The sequence below is a fragment of the Nuphar pumila genome, chromosome 16, assembly GCF_984573655.1.
Source record: "Nuphar pumila chromosome 16, dmNupPumi1.hap1.1, whole genome shotgun sequence".
NCBI classification, from domain to species: Eukaryota; Viridiplantae; Streptophyta; class Magnoliopsida; order Nymphaeales; family Nymphaeaceae; genus Nuphar; species Nuphar pumila.
The window spans coordinates 83,776,304-83,798,597 of NC_143264.1; the positions used below are offsets into that span (position 1 = coordinate 83,776,304).

Sequence of the window (22,294 nt, forward strand, 5' to 3'; positions counted from 1 at the left end):
GTGCGCTGTCGTGGTAGTCTACCTCATCATTGAATTGCATTTCTTCCACTGGAACATTCAAGTCAATAGTGGGTCTAATGCCTGCACCCTTCTTTTCATGTGCATCGTCAGTGCAGATGTTCAATTCTTCAGTTGGGTCATAAGTATAGATATTCAATTCTCTAGATCTTTCTATTGATTGAGCTACATCGTCTTTATTACAACCTGATGATAAGCTCAATAATGTTTTAAGCAATATATCAATTTGTGTTTGCAGTAACATGGCAAACAAGTCGATATTATCTCACAAAAACGAGAGTCTGTTACTAATACAGCGGTTTGAGATACAATGCATATGATGAGTGAATGTAGGATACCTGATGGGGTAGAGGCCCTTCCTAGCATCTGCAAACAAGCATTCCTGTCAACAGGTCCCAGCGTCTTACAAATATCGATAAGTTTCCAACCTTCGTAAGAACAAGATCTACCTGCAATAACCAAACAAAGCCATAATGACACACAAGACGACATGCCTTCTTCATCGATAGCATGATGCTGGGAAGCTACTCACGCCGCCTTGATGGAACTGGTTGGAATGTTTGTGCATCATTGCTTTCTTCCTTAATGCCTAACAACAACGACAAATAAAAGAAGACAGTGGAATGTTTTGTAAGCAATATATCAATTTCCGTTAGCAAGCGGCATAGGTTTACTACGATTTAATCAGGATGCATATAAGAACGGATACCACTAAGGTTACGCAAGTCAAAGCAATGATTTAATGAATGAAAGTATCAAAGCAAGTGCGGTTTGATGTTTGCTTATGCTGAGCATCAACGTGTCGCTTACCATGCCAATAAAATAAACATGTCGTACATGTGTGTTGACGATAACGCTCTCATAATATCCACGAGGCTCTAAAGCGAGTTCAATAGAAGTCGCTGAGAGAGCAACGATATGCATGCGAAAATCGCCCCGCCATGCGTGTCAAGATGTGTTTCTGCACCCAAACGTTTTCAAAGTCTGTGTACAAATATCTTACAAATACATATTACAAAACATATAATATCTTACAAAACGATATGTATAGCGATTTGTCAGATATTGAAAATCGATACGGCAATTCAGTATTTATAACTTATAACTCGATGATACAAAAACATACTATCTAAAAGGTCGATAAATATATCGCACAATAAATTACAAATCGATAAGGAAGAACTTGAACATAATAGCAAACAAATCGATATTAACTAACAAAAATGTATCTCACAAAAACGAGAGTCTGTTACTAATACAGCGGTTTGAGATACAATGCATATGATGAGTGACTGTAGGATACCTGATGGGGTAGAGGCCCTTCCTAGCATCTGCAAACAAGCGTTCTTGTCAACAGGTCCCAGCGTCTTACAAATATCGATAAGTTTCCAACCTTCGTAATAACAAGATCTACCTGCAATAACCAAACAATGCCTTAATGGCACACAAGACGACATACCTTCTTCATCGATAGCATGATGAGATGAAAAGCTACTCACGGTGCCTTAATGGCACTGGTTGGAATGTTTGTGAATCATTGCTTTCTTCCATGATGCCTAACGACAGCAGAAATGAAGAGAAGACACTGGAATGTTTTGTAACACAAGGCAGGCACGAGAAGGCGACAGTGTGTTGTACAACAGGATAAAAACAAGGCGGAAAGCTCGACTGGAGACGAAGGCAAAGTTTGCGTTGATAATGGGAGCACTGTTACAGCAGATGGCGCAGGCGAACGTCTCCACTTTAAATGGTTAACATCAAACTTTCTGGAAGGAGGACTTTTTTGTCCTTTTCCCCACCCGCCGTTTCACAACTTTTGAATGGAGGATATTTTTGTCATTTCCTCGAACCGTCATTTCAGGGCAAGAAAAGCAAGTAAGGGTGATTAAGTCTTTGCAACAGCACCAGAGTCCGATGCAAAGTTATGTCAACATACATGGGAATACGAGCCCCATGTGCATGAATACGTGGCGCTCATTCGATCCCCCGAACACGGACGTGGGATTCGGTGAATCATCGGGGGCGAACATACACAACCCTCTCAGACAGGAGGGATGTGTGCACTTTGATTTAAGGGTCCCAAGTTTTGATTCGTCTCGTTATATAGGTCCTAAACAATGTTAGCAAATCTGGTTATCGAGGAGATCTCTTGATATTTTGAAAGTTCTAGTTTTCTTGGGAAAATATCAGCATAGAAAAAACATGAAACACGTGCATAAATATATAAATGTAAATAATAACACATTGTTACATTTTTCAAAATAGGTAATAGTTTGAAAATGTCATGTTTTGGGGTATTATATTGGCCATTGAAAATATCATGATAAAAAATCACGATATTTTCAAAATGTCGGTGATATTTGTGATAGGTCATAGATAGAAGGTCCAGGCCCAACCCACCCCATTGTCCATCTCCTGAAGTCCAGATTTCCGCCAGAAAGATGGGCCCATAAAACGGTAACAATTCTAGACCGTGTGATTTCATGGAATTGATGAGTCAGATCATCGTTTAATGCACAGTGATCACTCTGTTCAGCTAGCCATGATTCATAATTGGATAAGCTCGTGACGCGTAACCGTCCAATCTCCAGGATTTGATGCTGACTTATCACAGACCTTATGAGATGTGGCCCCACAGTTGGCTGAATTATTGGTTTTTTCAAGGTTTGTGAATAATGATCCATTTGAGAGGCCTGTTCAGGGACCACAAACACAGTTTAGTGTTAGCTCCTGTAACCTTCAATCAACTGTCCAGAGTGAAGAGGCCATATCCTAGATGGAGTCCTGCAAGTTGGTATGGGTCAAGTCCCAAGCATCCCCACCACTTAATACAAAGCCTGTGGGGACTCCAAAAAAGAGGCAGTCCAGCTCAGACCTGATCAAGTTGCATACAAAACCCCAAATTGGACTCAGATTCTCAGAAGTTTATATGTTGATTAACTAAACGATATACAAATGCACATAAACAATATTTCTCCCTTTGTCCCATACAGTCCGTGAGTATCTTCCTCCACTCGCACAAAGCTCTTGTAGAAAAGTGATAATTTACTAGCATCAAAGTGGAAAAAAAATACAGAGATCAATTTACTAGCATCACAGTGGGAAAAATACAGATCTCTCTCTCTCTCTCTCTCTCTCTCTCTCTCTCGACCCATTTTGTTTTTCTTTTTGCTCGCCGTCGCCCACCTCTCTCTCTCTCTCTCTCTCTCTCTCTCTCTCTCTCTCTCTCTCATCTCCTTCCTTCCTCCCTTGACGTTCTGCCTCCTCCCGGCCACCTGAGTGAAAACCACCAGCACCATCTCCCTCCTTCGCACAACCTTCCTCCACAGCTGTGTTGCCACTGCTTTGCCCGGAAGATGCAGTCTCACTAACAAGCTTCCGGAAGATTACCCTTTTCCTCTGTCTCTCTCTCTCTCCGTCTCGCCAACTACCCTTTCTCCCCTGCTCTCTCTTCCTTCATCATCTACCAGAAGCCATCGTGTATTTCCATCTGAGGGCTGCCGTAAACCACTGATCTAAGTGAAACCCTCACCCGACACCACTTCCCCCCCTCCCCCTCTCATCCGGTTCCTCCTCCGGCCACCGGTGCTTTCCGGCCGGTGCCACCACACTTCCCCATCATCCTCCACCAAGCCAGCAGATCCCTAAATCTCTCGGTGTTGATTCCCCTCTGTTTCTCGTGTCACCCCACCCCCCCTCTTTCGATTGGGTCGCCGGGCAATCCATCCGACCACCCCCAGTCCACATCAACATTCCGATGACTTCTCCAATCGGTGCATTTCTCCGTACCGCACTCTTTCTCTATGAAAAACCCTAGCAGTCACGCCTAGTTTCCCCTTTTGAATTAGAGCACCTCACGCCCTTACACCGCGTCATCCTCAGCCAGGAGAGCGTTCAGCCTCGACTGCACCACCAACCCCACCGTCTCGTCGCTGCGTCCCTCGGTGCCCAAAGAGCTCTGGTGGATTCCCTGTTCCTGTTCGAGAGAAAAAGTTTCTCGTCTACGGCCTTCAGATCCTTCCGCGCCTTCATCACGAAGGCATCCTTGTCGAAGCAGCAGGGTAACTCTCTCTCTCTCTCTCTCTCTCTCTCTTTGCTGATGATGAGAGGCAAGTTGCGGGGGTCGGATCGATTTTGGAGTCTCTCGTGTAGTCTGTCAATTTCGCACAACAAAAAAGCTCTCTTGGAGTTAGCGAAGGGTATTAATGCTTGGGCCTTCGCGGTGTCGCTCCAGAAGTGGGGAGTTTCGGTTAGGGTCCCGTTTAGGCTATCTCAGGGATTCTTCGCATCATTATCTGGGTTCTTGGTCCGCGGTTTGTGTCGACGAGCGCTTGATATAAGGGATGTTCGGTGGTTTGTCAAGTCTCTTCACAGGGAAGCTTTGGAAGAAAATGAGATTCAAGGGTCGCTCAATGCACCTTTCTTTCGGCCCTACTCTAACAAGGATGTTCTAGAGGGGTGGAATCTGGTTTCGCTGCAGCCTTAGGCGACGGGCAGATACGTGTCGGGCGAAGCTGGGAGACTGGTGGTGTACTGTCTGTTTCAATCGCAACTTCCGTTCAAGAGTTTTCTGTCACAGGTGTGGCTCGGATCGTTCAAAAATTTGTCATATTATTTGCCTCTCCGGCAAGTCTCGTATGCCGGAACCTTCATCACACGCCAGGCACCGGGTCCATGACCCTCGTCGACCTATTGTATCTTTCAGTGATGTGGCGCAGGTGTGTACCATGGAGGCAGGTACCTCTTCATTTTCGGCGGTTAAGATAGGTTCGCTTTGGGTACCGTTGAAGGCATCCAGTGTCGTTTGTCCATCCCATGATGTCGGTCGTTCGTCAGAGTTATACCGCTCGTATCCTAAAGCGTCCATCGAGAAGCGTCCTTCCAAGCCGACAATCTGTCTCATCCGCCCTGATGAATTAATGAGTAAAACTGCTTTCGAGATGGAGTGTGGGTCCACTTGCGTTGAGAAGTCTTCGGGCTCTATATGTTCATCCGGTTTGCCTCTTCAACTATTGGGCCGCCACCACGATCTTGCTTCTGGGAGTTGTGTTGCATCTGTCGCCCATGATGGATCCTGGGCCCGTTCATTTTTAGATCATCATGGGAGCTTGTGTTCAGTCGATTCTACAATTCGTATTCTGACGATATTCCTACCATGCAAAGGCGTCCTGGTGTGCATGGGGTCTGCCCCAATGTGTGTTTTGGGTTTTACCTGCGTAGTCTCGTTGTCACCTTGCATGTTGCACCCAACTCACTTTTTGAGTTCGGAGGACTGCTTGCCCGATCAAGACGGGGGTTGTCCCATGGAGGGTATCGGAGCATCGGTTCAGGGGAACTCGGGGGCCTCCTGCTTGCAACCAGTGCATCCACAATCTTGCCCAGATTCGTCAAGTTCGGGGGGTGAGTCGCAGGGGGTCGATGACTTGTTTGACATATGGGGTATGTCATTCGTCGAGGCTATGCAGGCACTAGGAGTGCAGATTTCAATCGGGCAGCTTTCTTTGATCCAACAACAGATTGTTCCTCGAGCACGATCGGCGATCAGGGTCACAAATAGTCTTCGTAGAGCTAAATCATTAGCCCGTTCGCAAGCCCAGATTCAGGCAGATGGCTCCAGCTCAGTTCGATGCTCAGCCAGGCAAAGGCGTACTAGGGTGTTGTCTGATTATTTATCATGAAGATGTGTATTTGGAATATTAGAGGCATGAATTGCCCCCGTAAGCGGTTGTTTTTAACTAATTGGATTAGGTATGAAAGTTCGGATGTCGTTGCAATTTGTGAAACCAAAATGGAGGATATTCCATTAACAGTGGTATCTTTCTTATGGAGAGGTGCGGCATATGCTTTTAAGTCGTCCGTTGGGTTTGCTGGGGGAATCCTGGTTCTTTGGAAAACTTCTCTTAAGGTGGCGATAGTAGATATTGGTCTTTATTCAATCTCCCTTTCTGCAAACTTGTTGCCGTCGCTGCAAGATGTTGTTCTCACCTTTGTGTATGGTCCTGTCGTGTCTACTTCGCGACCAATGTTTTGGGCTAATTTGGATCGAGTTCTGGTTACATTTGGAGCTTTTCAGTGTTTAGGAGGGGATTTCAATTGCCTGTTATCCACGCAAGATTCTAGTTTACCGGTTCTTCTCAACCCCTCCATTAGGGGGTTTCAGGAGTTTGTTCAGCAGAACCAACTTTACTCAGTACCTCATGTGGGGGAGCAATTCTCGTGGTCAAATATGAGGTCTCGCCCTTGCTTGCGGATACTTGATCGCGTTTTTCTCTCCCCAAAACTATTTCACGCAGTTCCGGATGTCACTGTTTGTCTGCTGCCACGGACCATGTCCGATCATGGACAAATGACTGTTTCGTGGGGCGCAGGCTTCAAGGCGTGTCGTAGGTTCTTCTTTGAGGAATGGTGGCTTCGGGTGCCAGACTTTCAGCAGTTGGTAGGTCAATCGTGGGCTCAACCTGCTACGGGATCTTGGGTGGCCATCCGCATCCATGCTAAGCTTCTTCGTCTTCGGAAACGTATTAAGGAATGGCTAAGTTTTAATAACCTGAACAAGTTTAGGTTCATCGGCCAGTGGGAAGCCGAGCTCTCCGATTTGGCCCAACGTCAGGTCGATCTTGTTGGTGTACCGGAGGGTCAAGTGCTTCAGTTGCAGGAGCGTATCGTCATACTCTCTGCTCTCGTTGCAGAATGGAGAGCACGAGATGAGCTTAGATGAAAGTTGAGGGCTAGAGTTGCATGGTTGGCTAATGGCGATGATAATACACGATTTTTTCATATGAACGCATCAAATAAATACAGTAAGAACCGGATACTCTCGATCGAGATTGATGGATGTCAGTTTGGTCCGCACAATTTTCTGTCAGCTATTACTTCTTATTTCTCCAGGTTGTATTCGGCCGACTTAGGCGTCGGGGGTGTCATCGACGATATGGGCTATAAGCGGTTGGCGGCAAACCAATCTGTTTCTTTGCAGGTTAGATTCACTGAAGTGGAGATTTCGAATGCTATTAGCGAACTATCGGGATGGAAGGCACCAGGCCTTGATGGTTTCCACATTGACTTCTTTAAAGCATTTTGGTCAAGTGTTAAAACTGACCTGCTCCACTTGTTCGATGAATTCTATCGTAATGCGAGGTTGCCTAAACCATATCATGTGGCAGTCATCTCTTTGATTCCTAAGAGGCAAGGGGCGTCAGACATATCCAACTTCAGGCCGATTTCGGTGATGGGTGCTCTGTATCGCATTATATCTAAGGTGTTGGCTAATCGATTGCGCGCTGTCATTGATCAACTTGTTTCTCCGAACCAGGGTACTTTTATTCCAGGTCGAAGTTTGCAAGGATCTTTTATTTGTGCAACTGAGCTTCTTCACTCTTTACAGTCGACTGGCTCACCGCACTTCATGCTAAAATTGGATTTTCACAAGGCTTATGACAGTCTGGCATGGGATTTTCTGATTGAATCTCTAACAAATATGGGGTTTGGCAGCCGGTTTATAGCATGGGTTAAGGAGTTGGTCACAAAATCTGTATCATCAGTTTGCATCAATGGAATGAGAGGGGAAGAATTCAAGTTGGCTAGAGGTGTATGACAGGGTTGTCCTCTAGCACCTATCCTTTTTAATATTGCGGTAGATGGTTTACCTATTCTCATGAAAAGGGCAGAAGAAACAGGCTTCTTAGAATCCTTGGGCATTCCTGGTTTTGTTGGTCACACAATTCAATATGCAGACGATACTTTAATATTTGGACATGCGAATGTTAATCAAATGTCCAGGTTGTGCTTCATTATTAAAGTCTTCGCTGCAATTTCAGGCCTTCGCCTGAACGAGAGTAGTGCGCTCTGGTCTTACTCAATGCTGACCCTCTTCTCCAATCAGCTGCTGCAAGGATCTTCAACTGCCCAATATCCGACCTTCCTGTCAATTTCTTGGGTCTATCGTTGCACTCTCTGCAGCCAGAAGGAACTTCTACTTGGATGTCTACCATAGAGCGGGTGCAAGGGAGATTGCAGGCTTGGAAGGCTCGATATTTATCTTTTGCGGGACGAGTGACGCTCATTCGCCATGTTTTAGCCAGATTACCAGAGTTTCGAATGAGCATGTCTATTATACCGACGATAGTAGAGCAGACGATTAACCATTTGCTTTCGCACTTCCTTTGGTCTGGGAATGTGTCGCACAAAAAGTACCCGCTTGTTTCTTGGCAACAGATCGTTCTCCCGAGGCGGCTTGGAGATTCCAGTTCTGAGAAAGAGGAGCATTGTTTTAGTCTTGAAGTGGGCTTGGGAAGCTTCCACATCTCAATCTTCTTGGGCTACGTTTGTTAGGCAAAAATATGGTAGTCTACATGAATCCCTTCTTTCCACACCCAGTTCAGTGTGTCACTCGTCCCTCTGGCTGGAGTGGCGGAAGACACTTCGATCCTTCAGTGGCAGAGATCTTAGGTCGGTCCATGGCCTGCCGTGGCTTCACTGGGCCATGGCGAGCGGAGATAGGTTCTCCATTAAGCAAGTTTACCATTCCTTGTTGTCGTCCGGGATGGACTGGTTTCCCAGTGATTGTATGTGGGGTAAGGGGCCAGCTCCAAGGGCAAAAGCTTTGGCGTGGCTTGTGGCTCTGGATCGTGTTCAAACCCAAATTAATGTCAGGAAACGGGGGATTCAATTTCCAAGCATGTGCGTTCTTTGCGAGAAGGCTGTAGAGGACACGACTCACCTATTTTGGCTCTGCCCGGTCGTTATAGACTTATTTTTTCAAACTTGGGGTGCGCCACCTGTTCAAACTCGTCCGTACTCCGTTATTCGGGACCTCTTGCTTGGTCCCAGGATTGTACGACACAAAAAAAATGGAGATTATTGTGGCGGGTTTGGTTGCTTTCAGCATGGTGGGTCATATGGACCGAAAGAAACGACATCTTTTTCAGGGGCATCAAATTCGATTTCGGAAGGCTTCGGCAACGTGTCATGTCTGATGTGTATCTGACTCTTAAGTTACATAGTAGGGGGGAGGGGCTGATCGGCTTGTACTCTGATCTATGCACAATCACCATCTAGATTGTGGTTGTTTTGCTCTTATGTTTCTCTTTTGTCTCTCCCGTCCAATATTCTGTTGGATGTATTTTGGTAATGTTGAATGGTGAATGCTCTCTCTCTCTCTCTCTCTCTCTCTCTCTCTCTCTCTCTCTCTCTCTCTCTCTCTCCAATCAAGGGATTGCACCCCTGGTGTGAGCCATCTCTCTTCCTCCTGGATGTACATTCAGACAGTATTTGTGGTGTCTGCAAGAGCACGTAGTATGCATCCTAAACATGCTCTCTCAGTCAATCTTTCATGAATCCATAGGCATTGATCGCATGTAGGTCGGTCCCCAGCAGCCAAGCCTCTATATAGATACCTGAAAATCATCCCAATCACAGTAACGTAAAAGTTGGTTAGCTTGAGTCCTCCAGAATCAACGGCAAGACATAGTCAACTGATTCACCAAAAGATTGCTAGTGCCCAGAAAAACAACAAATTCTTCCACGTCTTTCATTACAGGTATTTATCAATACACTTCCAATTAATTGATGCGAATGAGTTTAGAACCAACGTATACTATCCATTATCTTTTTGTACAAAACATAACGGATGCCAATACCAAGATAGCAACTGTATGGATGTTGGATGAAGCCATTTACTTATGTTAGTTTTAGATATAAAAGGGGATTGCAGACTTGATGGGAAACTAGTTTTCCCAATCAACAAAAATCATGAATCTGGAATGTGAATGGCTCCGCGAGGAAATTGTTTGAGTTATAAAGTTTGTCTAATTTGCACAACTTTCTACAAGATGAACTTTTGGGTGCAGGTACTGGCATATTGGACATGGTGCTGTGTTCTATCAATTGAAAAGCATTACCATAAATGTAACGCCCCAAATTTCAAACTTGCGAACATTTTCAGAAAAACAGGCAAGAGACTAGAAATATCTCTTTCTTAAGAGTTTGTTTATGAAATCAGCGAAAGATTTTTCTTTTAATAAATCATAAGGCAAGCTGACAACTTTGCGCACGTTAGCTAAAAGAACCAAAACTTACAAGATTCGGATATCCCAAGGAAAATCTGATACAACTCATAGCCTCCAAGACGCGAGCTAAGAGCAGGAAGAAGAAGTCTTGAAGCCATCTTGCAATCGCGTCATCGCTCGTAAAGTACCTAATCATCACCTGCACCCATATAATGGGTTAGTTTCGCAAAAAAACTAGTAGGTGCACAAGAGAGACTATAAGAAACTGAATTAAGTACATTTAATTCAGTAGGTTACGCAGTTTAAAGCAGATATGCAGTTAAACAGGTAAGCAATGCAAGCAGGTGAATAGTGCAAATGTGTAAGTAGTACAAGCGAATAAGTAGTGCGAGCGAGTAAGTAGTGCAAGCGAGTCAGCAGTGCAAGCGCGTAAGCAGTGCAAATGTGTAAGTAGTGCAAATAGTTCAAAGCAAGTAAGCAGTGCAACTGACAAACGCAACATACGATTCAATTGATCATAGGCTGTGAACCACCACGCAACTAGCTTGTTCTCGTTCTTAGAACGAGGTCTCTGCATCTAATCACCATCAGGGCATCGTTTGTCGCTCACTACTTCTAACAAACGCTTTGTCCTGAACAACCTTAATCTATTCTCATCTCTCAAAGTCTTACATGGCTAACTGTCACCGGTTATGACTCACTAAGGCATCATACTTTTTTCAGAAAAGCTCACCCTTCCGTAAAAGGTCCAAAACATGATCACTAACTCAAATCGCTAACGATCTGATTCTCACACCTGAGTCATGCATGTAATCATGCTAAAACAAAAAGTCGAAGCTATAAATTTATAACTGGCTATCTCAAACAATCTCAGAAAAGCATCACAGCTCACCATAACTTTTTATGGTAAGCAAAAACACAAGATCCACGTCGGATCGCTCGGTCCGGGAGATATACGACCTGACAAGGAATTACCGCCCCTAGAGGGTATACCTGATCTTGGATCATACACTTCCTCACAGGAGTTCACCAACCTCGCGGTTACCCGTTAGTGGACAGTGTACATCCTCACAAAGATTCTACCGCTCTAGCCGGGTCACTTGATCTGGAAAATGTACAACATCACAAGGAATTACCGCCCTAGATGGTATACCTGGTTTTGGACCATACACTTCCTCACAAGAGTTCACCGTCTTTGCAGCTATTCGTTCGTAGACAGTGTACGTCCTCACAGAGAATCTCTCACTCTAGTCGGGTCACCTGATCTTGATCATACATACTCCCACAGCGAAACCTTTGGGAAGCCGGTCCCCAACAAATGTCATATCTAATGAAAATCATCGCGATACACGCATCAACACAAATGACTGTTCTTAGGGTCGATAGCCACTAATACAAACAACAAAATCAACGCCGGATCACCTGGTCTGGGAAATGTATAAGCTCACAATGAATTCTGCCCTAGATGGTATACCTGGTCTTGGACCATACACTTCCTCACAGGAGTTCACCGTCTTTGCGGCTACCCGTTCATGGACAGTGTACGTCCTCACAGAGAATCTCCCACTCTAGTCGGGTCACCTGATCTTGATCATACATACCCCCACGGATAATCCTTTGGAGATCAAGTGCTCGTCAGACACCCCACTCAGTGATACATGCATCAATAATTGACTGCTCTGAACCATTGACTGCCTCGGGGTCAGTAGTCACAATATGGGCACAAGCATGTATATCAGCAATATGCATCATATCACTCCATGCAGAAGCATATAATCCTACGCATTGTATTATTGCCACAAGGAATATTGAAATCCTCAAATAGGACCTCAAAGTATGCGTAAACGACACATGAGAACACGCAGATATGGCAATCCAGTTGATTCTATGGGCGAAGAGTAACTAACTCTACCCGTCAGCCAAATAAAACAACTGAATAAGACGAGCACTCATAATAATACTCGTAAAACATACAATTACCATCAAATGGCTCAGTCCATCAACAAGTAATTAAATTAATCGTAAGGCATAAACCACTGCATCACAAGTCATTCATAAGCAATCATATGGCAGCAGTTATGTCACAATATGTAAGCAACTTATAAGACAAGCGGTCACATCAATCCTAGTTGCCACTAGTTTGTAGAGTACGAGTTGTATGCAATCACATCAATCATAAGAGATGCAAGCCAACAAGTGCTACGCTACAACAAGCACCAAACAGTTCGACCAAAGGATAAAGCAGGTCACATGCTAATATGTAGCAACTGGCATAATGCTATTATTATAAGCATTTAACTAGTATGAGAAACTCCTTATTACTCCGCAAAGAACTGCGTAAGCAGTTTAACCAACTAGAGTAACGCCTTAACAGGCGTGCACAGCTCAGCGAGTAGCATACTAAACTACCGAGCAAGCAAGCGATCGACCGGTGTGAACAGACTTTATGTTTCGATAATTACTGGCCTGCGAGTACGCGCAGGAAAAACGTAGAAACAACTGAGACTAGTTCGGGCGTCTGTTATTCTATGTATTTTCAATAACCCGAATAGCTAGTTGTTTCCGCTCCAAAAGGGCCGACTTTAGCCGAGAGAGGATTCCCCAAAGGAGGTTGTGCCACGGATGCATCCAACTTCTGCAGAAGTGATGAGCTAACTAATGTAGAGCCCCTTTCCCCGTAATACAATGACTGTGGAGGCCGGATCATTGTCCGTGGGGTGGTTGTCAACAACCTGTCCATTGAAGTTTTGTACCGCTCTTTCCTCTCCCTTGACAGAACAACCAAAAGCGAATGGGTGCGTTAGGGGTTGCTTAACTAACGACCCATCCTATGTTGTGGTCTTTAAACCACTCGAACATCTTACCTGTGAAGGCAAATGTGAGGCCATTTATGTAATTACAGTATTTTGCATTTAGCGTTGTTCGAGGTCGCACGACCGTCTCATCCGATCATCGCAGTACTAGACGTGTCGTGCACAACTACAAGTACTCTAGGACGAAGGGGGTATAGCTCCTTAATAGAAGCCTCAATAAGAGTGTTTCACAAAGATGTAAAGTTTATCAACTTTACTCTATCTTTTGAAACAACAGTACCTTGTACCAACATTATGCATGTGATTATCTCGAATCACATCCGCTATCCGGGTATCTACATGTCTCGCATGACTTGATACCGGCCTCGATAGACGGGATACGGGTTTCCCAACAAAACACCCACTAAGAAGTTCGCTCGAACCCCCAATTTGGGATCACCCGAGATATGCCAAAAATGCGAGCAGAACCAGCCAATCACATCTTTCCAAATGCTTCGATTTGGAGCAGTCTTTGATGCTTTTGCGCAGCTCCCTAAAATCTCAAGTCGACTCTGCAGGACTACGCACACGAAGATCCAGGATCCTTGCGAGGTATCCCTCTCCTTAGACGAAGGTGTATCACCAGCTCCCGATTGAACTCTTGTCGCAAGAGGGAGTGATAGATGTCTCTTGCATCCTCCACGAGGGTGCCTCAAATGCGTATGCAATGAGCGAGAACCTGAGCGTCATCTGCAATAGCAAGGCAGTAGCAACACATATGCAAAAGCAAGAGCCTGACGCAAAGCGCGACGGTAAAGTAAAGGCGGTAAGCAGAAGTGCAACGCAAACCTTCGGCACAACGCGCGACGGCAAGTAAAGACTGTAAACAGGAGTGCAACGCCAAACCTTTGCGCGATGCGCAACGGCAAAGTAAAGACCGTAAGCAGGAGTGTAACGCAGAACCTTTGAGCGATGCGCAACGGCAAAGTAAAGACCGTAAACAGGAGTGCAACGCAGAACCTTTACGCGATGCACAACTACAAAGTAAAGGACAAGGATCGCGAAACCACGTCCTTGAGTTAAATGCATACTCGTATAAATATATATGATATATATATATATATACATATATATATTTATTTAATTGTCCTTTTTAGTTAATTGAAATCAATTCAATTGTCCAAGTCTTCTGTGCAATCTTCCCCTACCTTTGAGAGTTGCAAGCTTGCTGGCGTCTGCGAGTGTAAGCGATGGATGGCTCGGGTCGCAGAGCGCGAGCAGGATCCATCGTACGAGCTGCAAAAGTGACGATCTTAGCAAGGTAACACCAAAATAGAAGGTCAGGGACACTGTCACCGTCCTGACGTAAGGGAAGCAGAGGCAGGGGCATCGTGCCCTTGCGCACCTGCCATAAGTGCACGAAGCAGGGGCTGGTGCTGCGAGCCCCTAACGACCTGTTGTCAACGAGAAGCAGGGAGGCAGGGGGTTGCACCCTTGCCTGAATAAAACAACGAGGGAGGCTTTGCCCTACCTGCCAAGAGAGCAAGGAGGCGAAGCCCTTCCTTGCTAGCCACTAAGGGGGAGGCAGGGGGCTTCCCTCTGCCTGCCAAGAATGCAAAAAGAGGTAGGAGACTCCGTCCTCCGCCATCTCTGAAAAAGGGCAGCGATGACGACCCTGTTCTGTCCTGCAAAAAGAAACAAAGACAGGGGATGAGCCTCTATTTGCCAAGCAGAAACATAACACAAGGAGGGCTCGGTCCTCCCCTACCCAGTAAGCATAGGGCGGCGGGAAGAAACCCAATCCTCCCACCGTGCCCACCGATCGAAGAAAAAACACAGGCAGGGGGCTCTGCCCCGCCCAGCACGACGTGAAAGCACAACGACAGGGGGCTCTGCCCCCCTGTCGATCGAACCAAAGAGCGAGACAGGGGGGAGTCCCCCTGCCGACAAGCAGCCCCCTGTCGGTCGGCTGAACATGGAGAAGGTGAGGGTTCAGAGAGGGCTCAACCCCCTCCCCTGCCGCATCTGTGAGCAGGAAGGGGCTGGACCCTCCCTCTCCTACTGACAGAAGAGCAGGGAGGGGCTCGGCCCCCTCCCCTGCCGATATAGGAAGCAGGGAGGGGCTCGGCCCCTCCCCTGCTAAGAGTGGGCACAGGGAGGGGATTTGACCCCTCCTGTGACCCCACGGGGAGTAAGGAGCAGGGAGGGGGGGCTCGACCCCTCCCCTCCTAATAGTGGCACAGGGAGGGGGGCTCGGCCCCTCCCTCGCTGAAAAGAGTCGCATGGAGGGGGCCTTGCCCCTCCCCTGTGATTTAAGGCAGCAGGGAGGCGGCTCGAACCCCTCCCTGCACAACGGAAAGATGAGGGAGAAAAAGAGGGGATCGGGGAAGAGACGAGAGAAAGTTGCATGAGTACATGTAGATAAAAATTACTTATGACAAATTGTCTTTATTTTCCTATAGTCTACATGTTTTCCTGTAGTCTACATGCATAGGCTTGCTTTATAGTAAATTTTTGTTATTGTTTTCCTGTACTTGCTTTTTGTTGACGTTGCACCATAGTTACTTAGTTTTGCTAGTACATGCTTGTTCTTTTGTCACCCTCAGGCAAGCCTCGCAGGATGTGCATGTGCGCGTACTACATGTCACACCTTTCAAAATGGGTGTGAAATTGAGTATAGACATTGTAGTGTCGAGAAGAGAGCCTTCTCTGTGCAAGGCTCAACTTCTTAAGCACGAAAGCCTACTTTTAAAGTTGTTGTTCTCTTTGTAAGTTGCTAGATGCAATTATCTGCACCCCGAGTCGGTTACTTGGGAGAGATACTCGGATCCACGTCGATCCTAAGACTTGTGTTCTTGTTTCGTAGAAACTAAGCTTGCTAACTGAAATCACTTATACTATATCCTACGGAACACAGTCCTTCGAGAATCCTATGATCTACCATCATAGCTGAACCTTTAGACAGGTACGGTGTGTACACTACGATGAGTAGTTTGAGAGGTCGTTGAGCACTTCGGACTCTGTTGTGAGCACTCTGTTGAAATAAATAAAGATAATGATGTTCGCCTCCATAAGCTAAATGCTCAAAGAGCAATGCATGCCAAGTTTGAACCAAATGAATTTCAATATATTAAATGTTATCCTTTCATCGCAGTCGTACCTTTAAACAGGTACGACCATACTTTTGGACAAGTACGTCACGTTGGTATTACGATGTTTGGATGATGAGGTTATGGCAACCTCGAAGCGTGCTTATAGCACAATGTTGAGAGCACATAAATGGTGAAAACTCGCATTCACAAGCAAAATGCTCGAGTGGGTCTAGCAGATCAGAGCATGTAGAATGGGGTGACTGTTAAGAAACTCCCACCGTGCTCATTCGACTCTCACAGTTCATCAAGGGAGAGGATGGATGGTACAAAAAACTCTGATGGACAGGTTGTTAACAACAACCCCACGAGCAAAAGACTCAGCTTCCCCAATCGTCGAAGTTAGGGGAATGGGACTACCATAAATTATCCTAGGTGGTAGCTCCCAAGTACTTCTGCAGAAGTTTGATGCATTCATGGGCCACGAATGCCTTTGGAGATTTACTCTCTTGGTCATTGACCGTCCTCTTAGGAGCGAACTCAGTCAGCTGCCAAGGTTAATGAAAAATACTTGACATAATAAACCCCAAGACCAGTCTCGGTTGTTTCTATGTTTCGCGTTTGTGCTTACCCACAGGCCAGTTAATATCAGAACTTAAAGAATATCATGTTTACAATAGTTATAGATTAATGAGATTCATATTGCTTACAATGTTGCTTATATTTTGTGATGAATATCCCTTTGAGTATAATAATTTTTTTGCATATGTTGCTCATACTGAAATTGATTTACTCTCTCGCATTTCAATTATGCATTTTAATTACTGCTTTTAATAAAATAAATTACTTATCTTATGAATGTTCTGCCTTATTTATTCGTGCACCTATCAATTTGTTATGAACTGACTCATTTCATGGGCAGGTGACGAGTAGGACCTTAAAGACGACCGATGGTGCAATGCAACTTGGCTCAAGATTTATTTATTTTTGTTGGCGTCCTGGCTCTGTGCTTAAGTTTTCTTTAGATTTTTGGATTGTAGATAAAAGGCTTATTTTTTTAATAAACTGAAAATTCTATTAATAATTTATGGTTTTGTTCGACATTTCACTTGAGTAATTGTGTTATGGATGCTAATGATTTTGAAGCTAACGTGCCTAAAATTTGTCAACTTATTTTTCTTTCTAAATTATTTCTGCTGACGATTTTAAAAGTCAAAAATCCTAAATGTTGAAAGGTTTTTCGTCAATGTTTTCGAAATCATAAGTTAAAATTTTGGAGAGTTACAACTCCAACCTAAACAATATTTCAAAAGGGCTCTGACTGTTTCTCTACTTAGTTTTGGCTTAAACAACAACAACAACAACAACTACTACGCCTTCATCCCAAAACAATTGGGGTCAGCGATATGAACCAAAAAAGAAATTCATTTTGGGTCTTCCACATGAATCCTTTTCCTCCAATCATTTCTATCCAACGCCATGTCCTCGGTGAGGTTCAAAGCATTCATATCCTTTCCTATCATCTCCATCCAAGTCTTCCTAGGCCTACCCCGACCTCTTTTAACTAATATATTTTCCCATTTCTCCAACCTTCTAACTGGAGCATCATTAGGCCTTCGCCGAATATGTCCAAACCACCGTAAACGATTCTCTCGCATCTTATTTTCAATGGGTGCAACACCTACCTTCTTACGTATCTCTTCGTTCCGAATCTTATCTTTTATTGTATTTTCACACATCCATCTAAGCATCCGCATCTCAGCTACACTCATTTTTTGAATATGATGTCTCTTGATAGCCCAACGTTCCGTACCATATAGTAAAGCGGGTCTAATAGTCGTCCTATAAAACTTTCCTTTCAACCGCAATGGCATTCTACGATCGCACAGCACTCCAGTAGCACTTTTCCATTTCATCCACCCAACCTTTATCCTATGATTTACATCTCCATCAATTTCTCCATACTTTTGAATGATGGATCCCAAATATTTGAAATAATCATTCACCGGTATATCTTGCTCACCAAGCTTCACTACACTCCCATCCCTACTTCGTTGCTTACTAAACCGACATTCCATATATTCAGTCTTACTCTTACTCAACTTAAAACCTCTAGCTTCCAATGTCTGTCTCCATAATTCTAACTTAGCATTAACCCCAGCTCTAGACTCATCAATCAAAACAATATCATCAGCAAACAACATACACCATGGTACATTTTCTTGAATTGATCTCGTAAGCTCATCCATCACTATCGCAAATAGGAAAGGGCTTAAAGCAGATCCTTGATGTAACCCAACCGTTATCGGAAAATTGGTTGTCACCCCTCCACAAGTGCGGACATTGGTTACTACTCCTTCATACATATCTTTAATTATACTAATGTACTTGAGAGAAACACCTTTCTTCATCATTGTCCACCAGAGAACGTCCCTAGGTACTCTATCGTATGCCTTCTCTAAATCAATAAAAACCATATGCAAATCTTTGTTCCTCTCTCTATATCTTTCAATAAGTTGTCTAAGAAGATGTATAGCTTCCATAGTTGATCTTTCAGGCATAAAACCAAATTGATTCTCCGATATCATGACAACCTTCCTCAACCTAGACTCAATCACCCTCTCCCAAAGTTTCATAGTATGACTCATGAGTTTTATACCACGATAGTTTGTGCAATCTTGTATATCACCCTTATTCTTATATAAAGGCACCAAAGTACTCTTCCTTCACTCATTAGGCATCTTATTTGTTCGCCAAATCAAGTTAAAAAGATTTGTCAACCATTCTAAACCTTTCTCTCCCAAGCATTTCCAAGCCTCGATAGGTATACCATCTGGGCCAACTGCCCTTCTTGATTTCATTTTCTTCAAAGCCTCTGCAATTTCTTTCTTTTGAATCTTGCGCATGAAGTCACGATTTATCTCATGAAAAGGAATGGAGAAGTCTCCAAGATCTTGAGCATGACTATCATTAAATAGCTTATCAAAATAATCTTTCCATCTCTCCTTAATCTCCTCATCTTTGACTAAAACCCTTTGCGTTTCATCTTTGATACATCTAACCATACCCAAATCCTTTGATTTCCTATCTCTCATCTTTGCAAGCCTATAAATATCCTTCTCGCCTTCTTTGGTATCCAACTTGTCATATACTTCTCGTTTCGAACAACTTTTTTAGCTTCCTTCTTTGCTATCATATACTTCTCCAAATTCTCATTATCACGACTCTTACTTAGATTTCTATAACACTCTCTTTTAACCTTAATAGCTAATTTGACATCCTCGTTCCACCATGATGTATCCTTACCTAGTGGTGCACCGCCTTTAGACTCACCCAATACCTCCTTAGCTACTTTTCTCATACCACCCGCTATCTTATTCCACATTGATTCTGAATCCTCCTCGAGACACCAATCAACTTCCTTAACTACCTGCTCTACAAACATTCCTTGTTTAGCTCCTTTCAGTGCCCACCACTTAATTCTAGGATCTATCCTATGTCTATCCCTTTTGCGGCATTGTCTAATTCTAAGATCTAAAATTAAGACTCTATGTTGTGTAGCTACACTTTCTCCTGGTATAACCTTACAATCGATGCAACAACCCTTATCTCTCTTTCTAAGTAGGAAAAAATCTATCTGACTCGTATTAACCCCACTTTTAAATGTTACTAGGTGAGACTCCCTCTTCCTAAACCAAGTGTTTGCTAAGATCATATCATAGGACAAACAAAAATCTAAAATCCTTTCTCCACTTTCATTTCTTTCTCCTATACCATAGCCTCCATGGATATTCTCAAATCCATCCCTACTAATGCCTACATGTCCATTAAGGTCACCGCCGATGAAAAGCTTTTCTCCATAGGATGTCTCTTGTACTACTCCATCTAAATCTTCCCAAAATTGATGTTTAATGGAATCATCTAAACCTACTTGAGGTGCATAAACACTAATAATATTAATAATATCCGTACCTAATACTAATTTAATAAGTAAAATTCTATCACCCTTCCTACGGACCTCAACTACATTATCTATAAACTGACGACTCATAACAATCCCTACTTCATTCCTATTCCTATTTATTCCTGTATACCAAATCTTATATCCCCAAGGTTCTATCACTTTAGCTTTCTCACCTACCCATTTGGTCTCTTGAAGACATAAAATATCAATCTTTCTCCTACACATAACATCTACTAACTCTACCAACTTACCAGTTAAAGACCCTATGTTCCAAGTGGCTAACCTAATTTTATGGTCTTGGACTAACTTCTTTACCCTCACCCGTCCAACAAAGTGAGGGAACCCTTGCCTATTTGACACCACACCCGGGCGCCGGTGTGACGCGTCGCTTCTGGGCGACGACCTAGCAACCCTTGCACATTTATCACTGCCTCCGGGCCTAGAGAGTACAGCGCGTCGCTCAGTAGGGAACTCCCCAACGAAATTCTCTACTTAGTTTTGGCTTAAACAACTGACAGAAAAAACATTTTTCAACACAATTCTTCAATCATCATTATCAAACTAATCAAAAGTCCATAATAACACCTAGGTGATAATTTCCCACACTCTTATGAGAAGTTTTCCAGCCAAGGAACCATTAACTCAGTTTCACGATCAACACTGGGAGCTCAGAATTCAGGAAAATCAATCCCCACATCACACTCTTTAGAGGTAAAAACAGTAACCACTTACTTCATCAGGATGTCATAGTATTCTGGATCTAAAGAGGAGAACAATGCATCAACATCTTTGATGGCCATCATAGCACGATGCACCACTATCCAGTTTGCAGACTGCCAAACAGAACAAGATATTTGCAAGCAAAAAAACAGGGAAAAAGAAAACTAAAAACAGAAATCAAGCTAAATTCAAAACATCGCCACTAAGAGAACCCATAACTATCTACAAAGGAGATGAGGTATTCAGGGTTGTCTAACAAACGTTAAGTGGACAATAAAAAAGGAGTTCAGGGTTGTCTAACTATCGTTAAGCGGACAATCAAAAGAAGGGAAAGTGATTCAAGCACAACCAATTAATCATTCTAACTCAAAACTTCATTTTAAGCCGACTATCCCTTATAGGGCTAAAAGTATGCACCCACCGATTAATCAATCTATCCCAAATTAAAAACAGAAGAAAGAAAAGACTGTATCAAACCAATCTGTAAAGTTTTCAATGGCCGAGATTTGGGAAAGATGAAGTTAAAATATAGCCACAATAACCCACCACGTTTAAAGCACGAAGTATAGCATATACAATATAAATTGGTGCCCCAAAATGAATATTTCAAATGCGAAATTCTTTAGCACTTTCTTCAACTACAACCCAACCCCAAATTCATAACACACTCCACTTATGCACTGAAACAGATATAAAGGTAAATTTCAGGCATCCAAACAGCATCAAATTCGATGCATTTGAATCCCGAAACCCCGCCATTCTAGCAAAAACCTTCCATTGAACCAAAACCATTTATCGCCAAGGATCCCAATATGCCTAAAACCCAAATGATTCAGACCACGAAACGAAACCAAAGCAGAGAACTAAACTCCACACAAGTTCGACCAACCAACCCACCACTTATTTCCAAGAATTCGATCAAGGGGATGTCTCTAACAATCGAAAAAATCAACAAAACCCTCACAATCGCTAAAAAATTCATCACCCACAATTTACATAAAAATGAAATAGAAGGGGCGCAATTGATCAAGGACCAACCTTGCATCTCTCGTCCACGGTTTTGAGTTGGATCCTTCCAGAGCCGTTTTGAGTGCCTCCACAGGCTTCGATCTACGAAAATGAAGAAAAAGAAAAAACGACAGACTTCCGTTGACAATCAAAATCAGTTAAAAAGAATAACATTGGAGGCTTTGGAAGGGAATTATGAATCTCAATCAATAATACAAGAATATTTGAGAAAAAACTACTGAGTTGTCTGCTTCCATGAATTCTGGTACTCACGATTTGTGCAAGCGTTCGATTTGGCGAGATTTATTTTCGATTCTCGTGATAATTGCTACTGAGTTGTCTGCTTCCATGAATTCTGGTTCTCCCGCCATCGAGTCTCTCTCTCTCTCTCTCATTTTCTCTTTTCTTTTAAAAATGTTTTTATAGAAAAGTTATTTATATGTACGAAATAATATTTAAAAAAATTAAATCGTCAGCAGCGTGTCACAATACGTACGCTTGTGTCACCCTTGACACTACCTCTAAATGGAGTGTCACTGTCATCTATCTCCCCACCCCTAGGCACCTGACCTGACAAAGCAACAGTTGTCTGTTTGGCATTTGTTAGTTTTCCATGAACTTGGTCATCTAAAAACAACTAAATGCAATGATACCTTGCTTATTATCTGCTCAATCATGGTTATCTCATATCTGAAC

General features: G+C 43.6%; 1 pseudogene; it reads right to left on the bottom strand.

The window, feature by feature from the left end:
* Positions 1-9,277: 9,277 nt before the first annotated feature.
* On the bottom strand, positions 9,278-21,969 carry LOC149813901 (actin-related protein 2/3 complex subunit 5A-like; annotated as a pseudogene).
* Between the last annotated feature and the right edge of the window lie 325 nt (positions 21,970-22,294).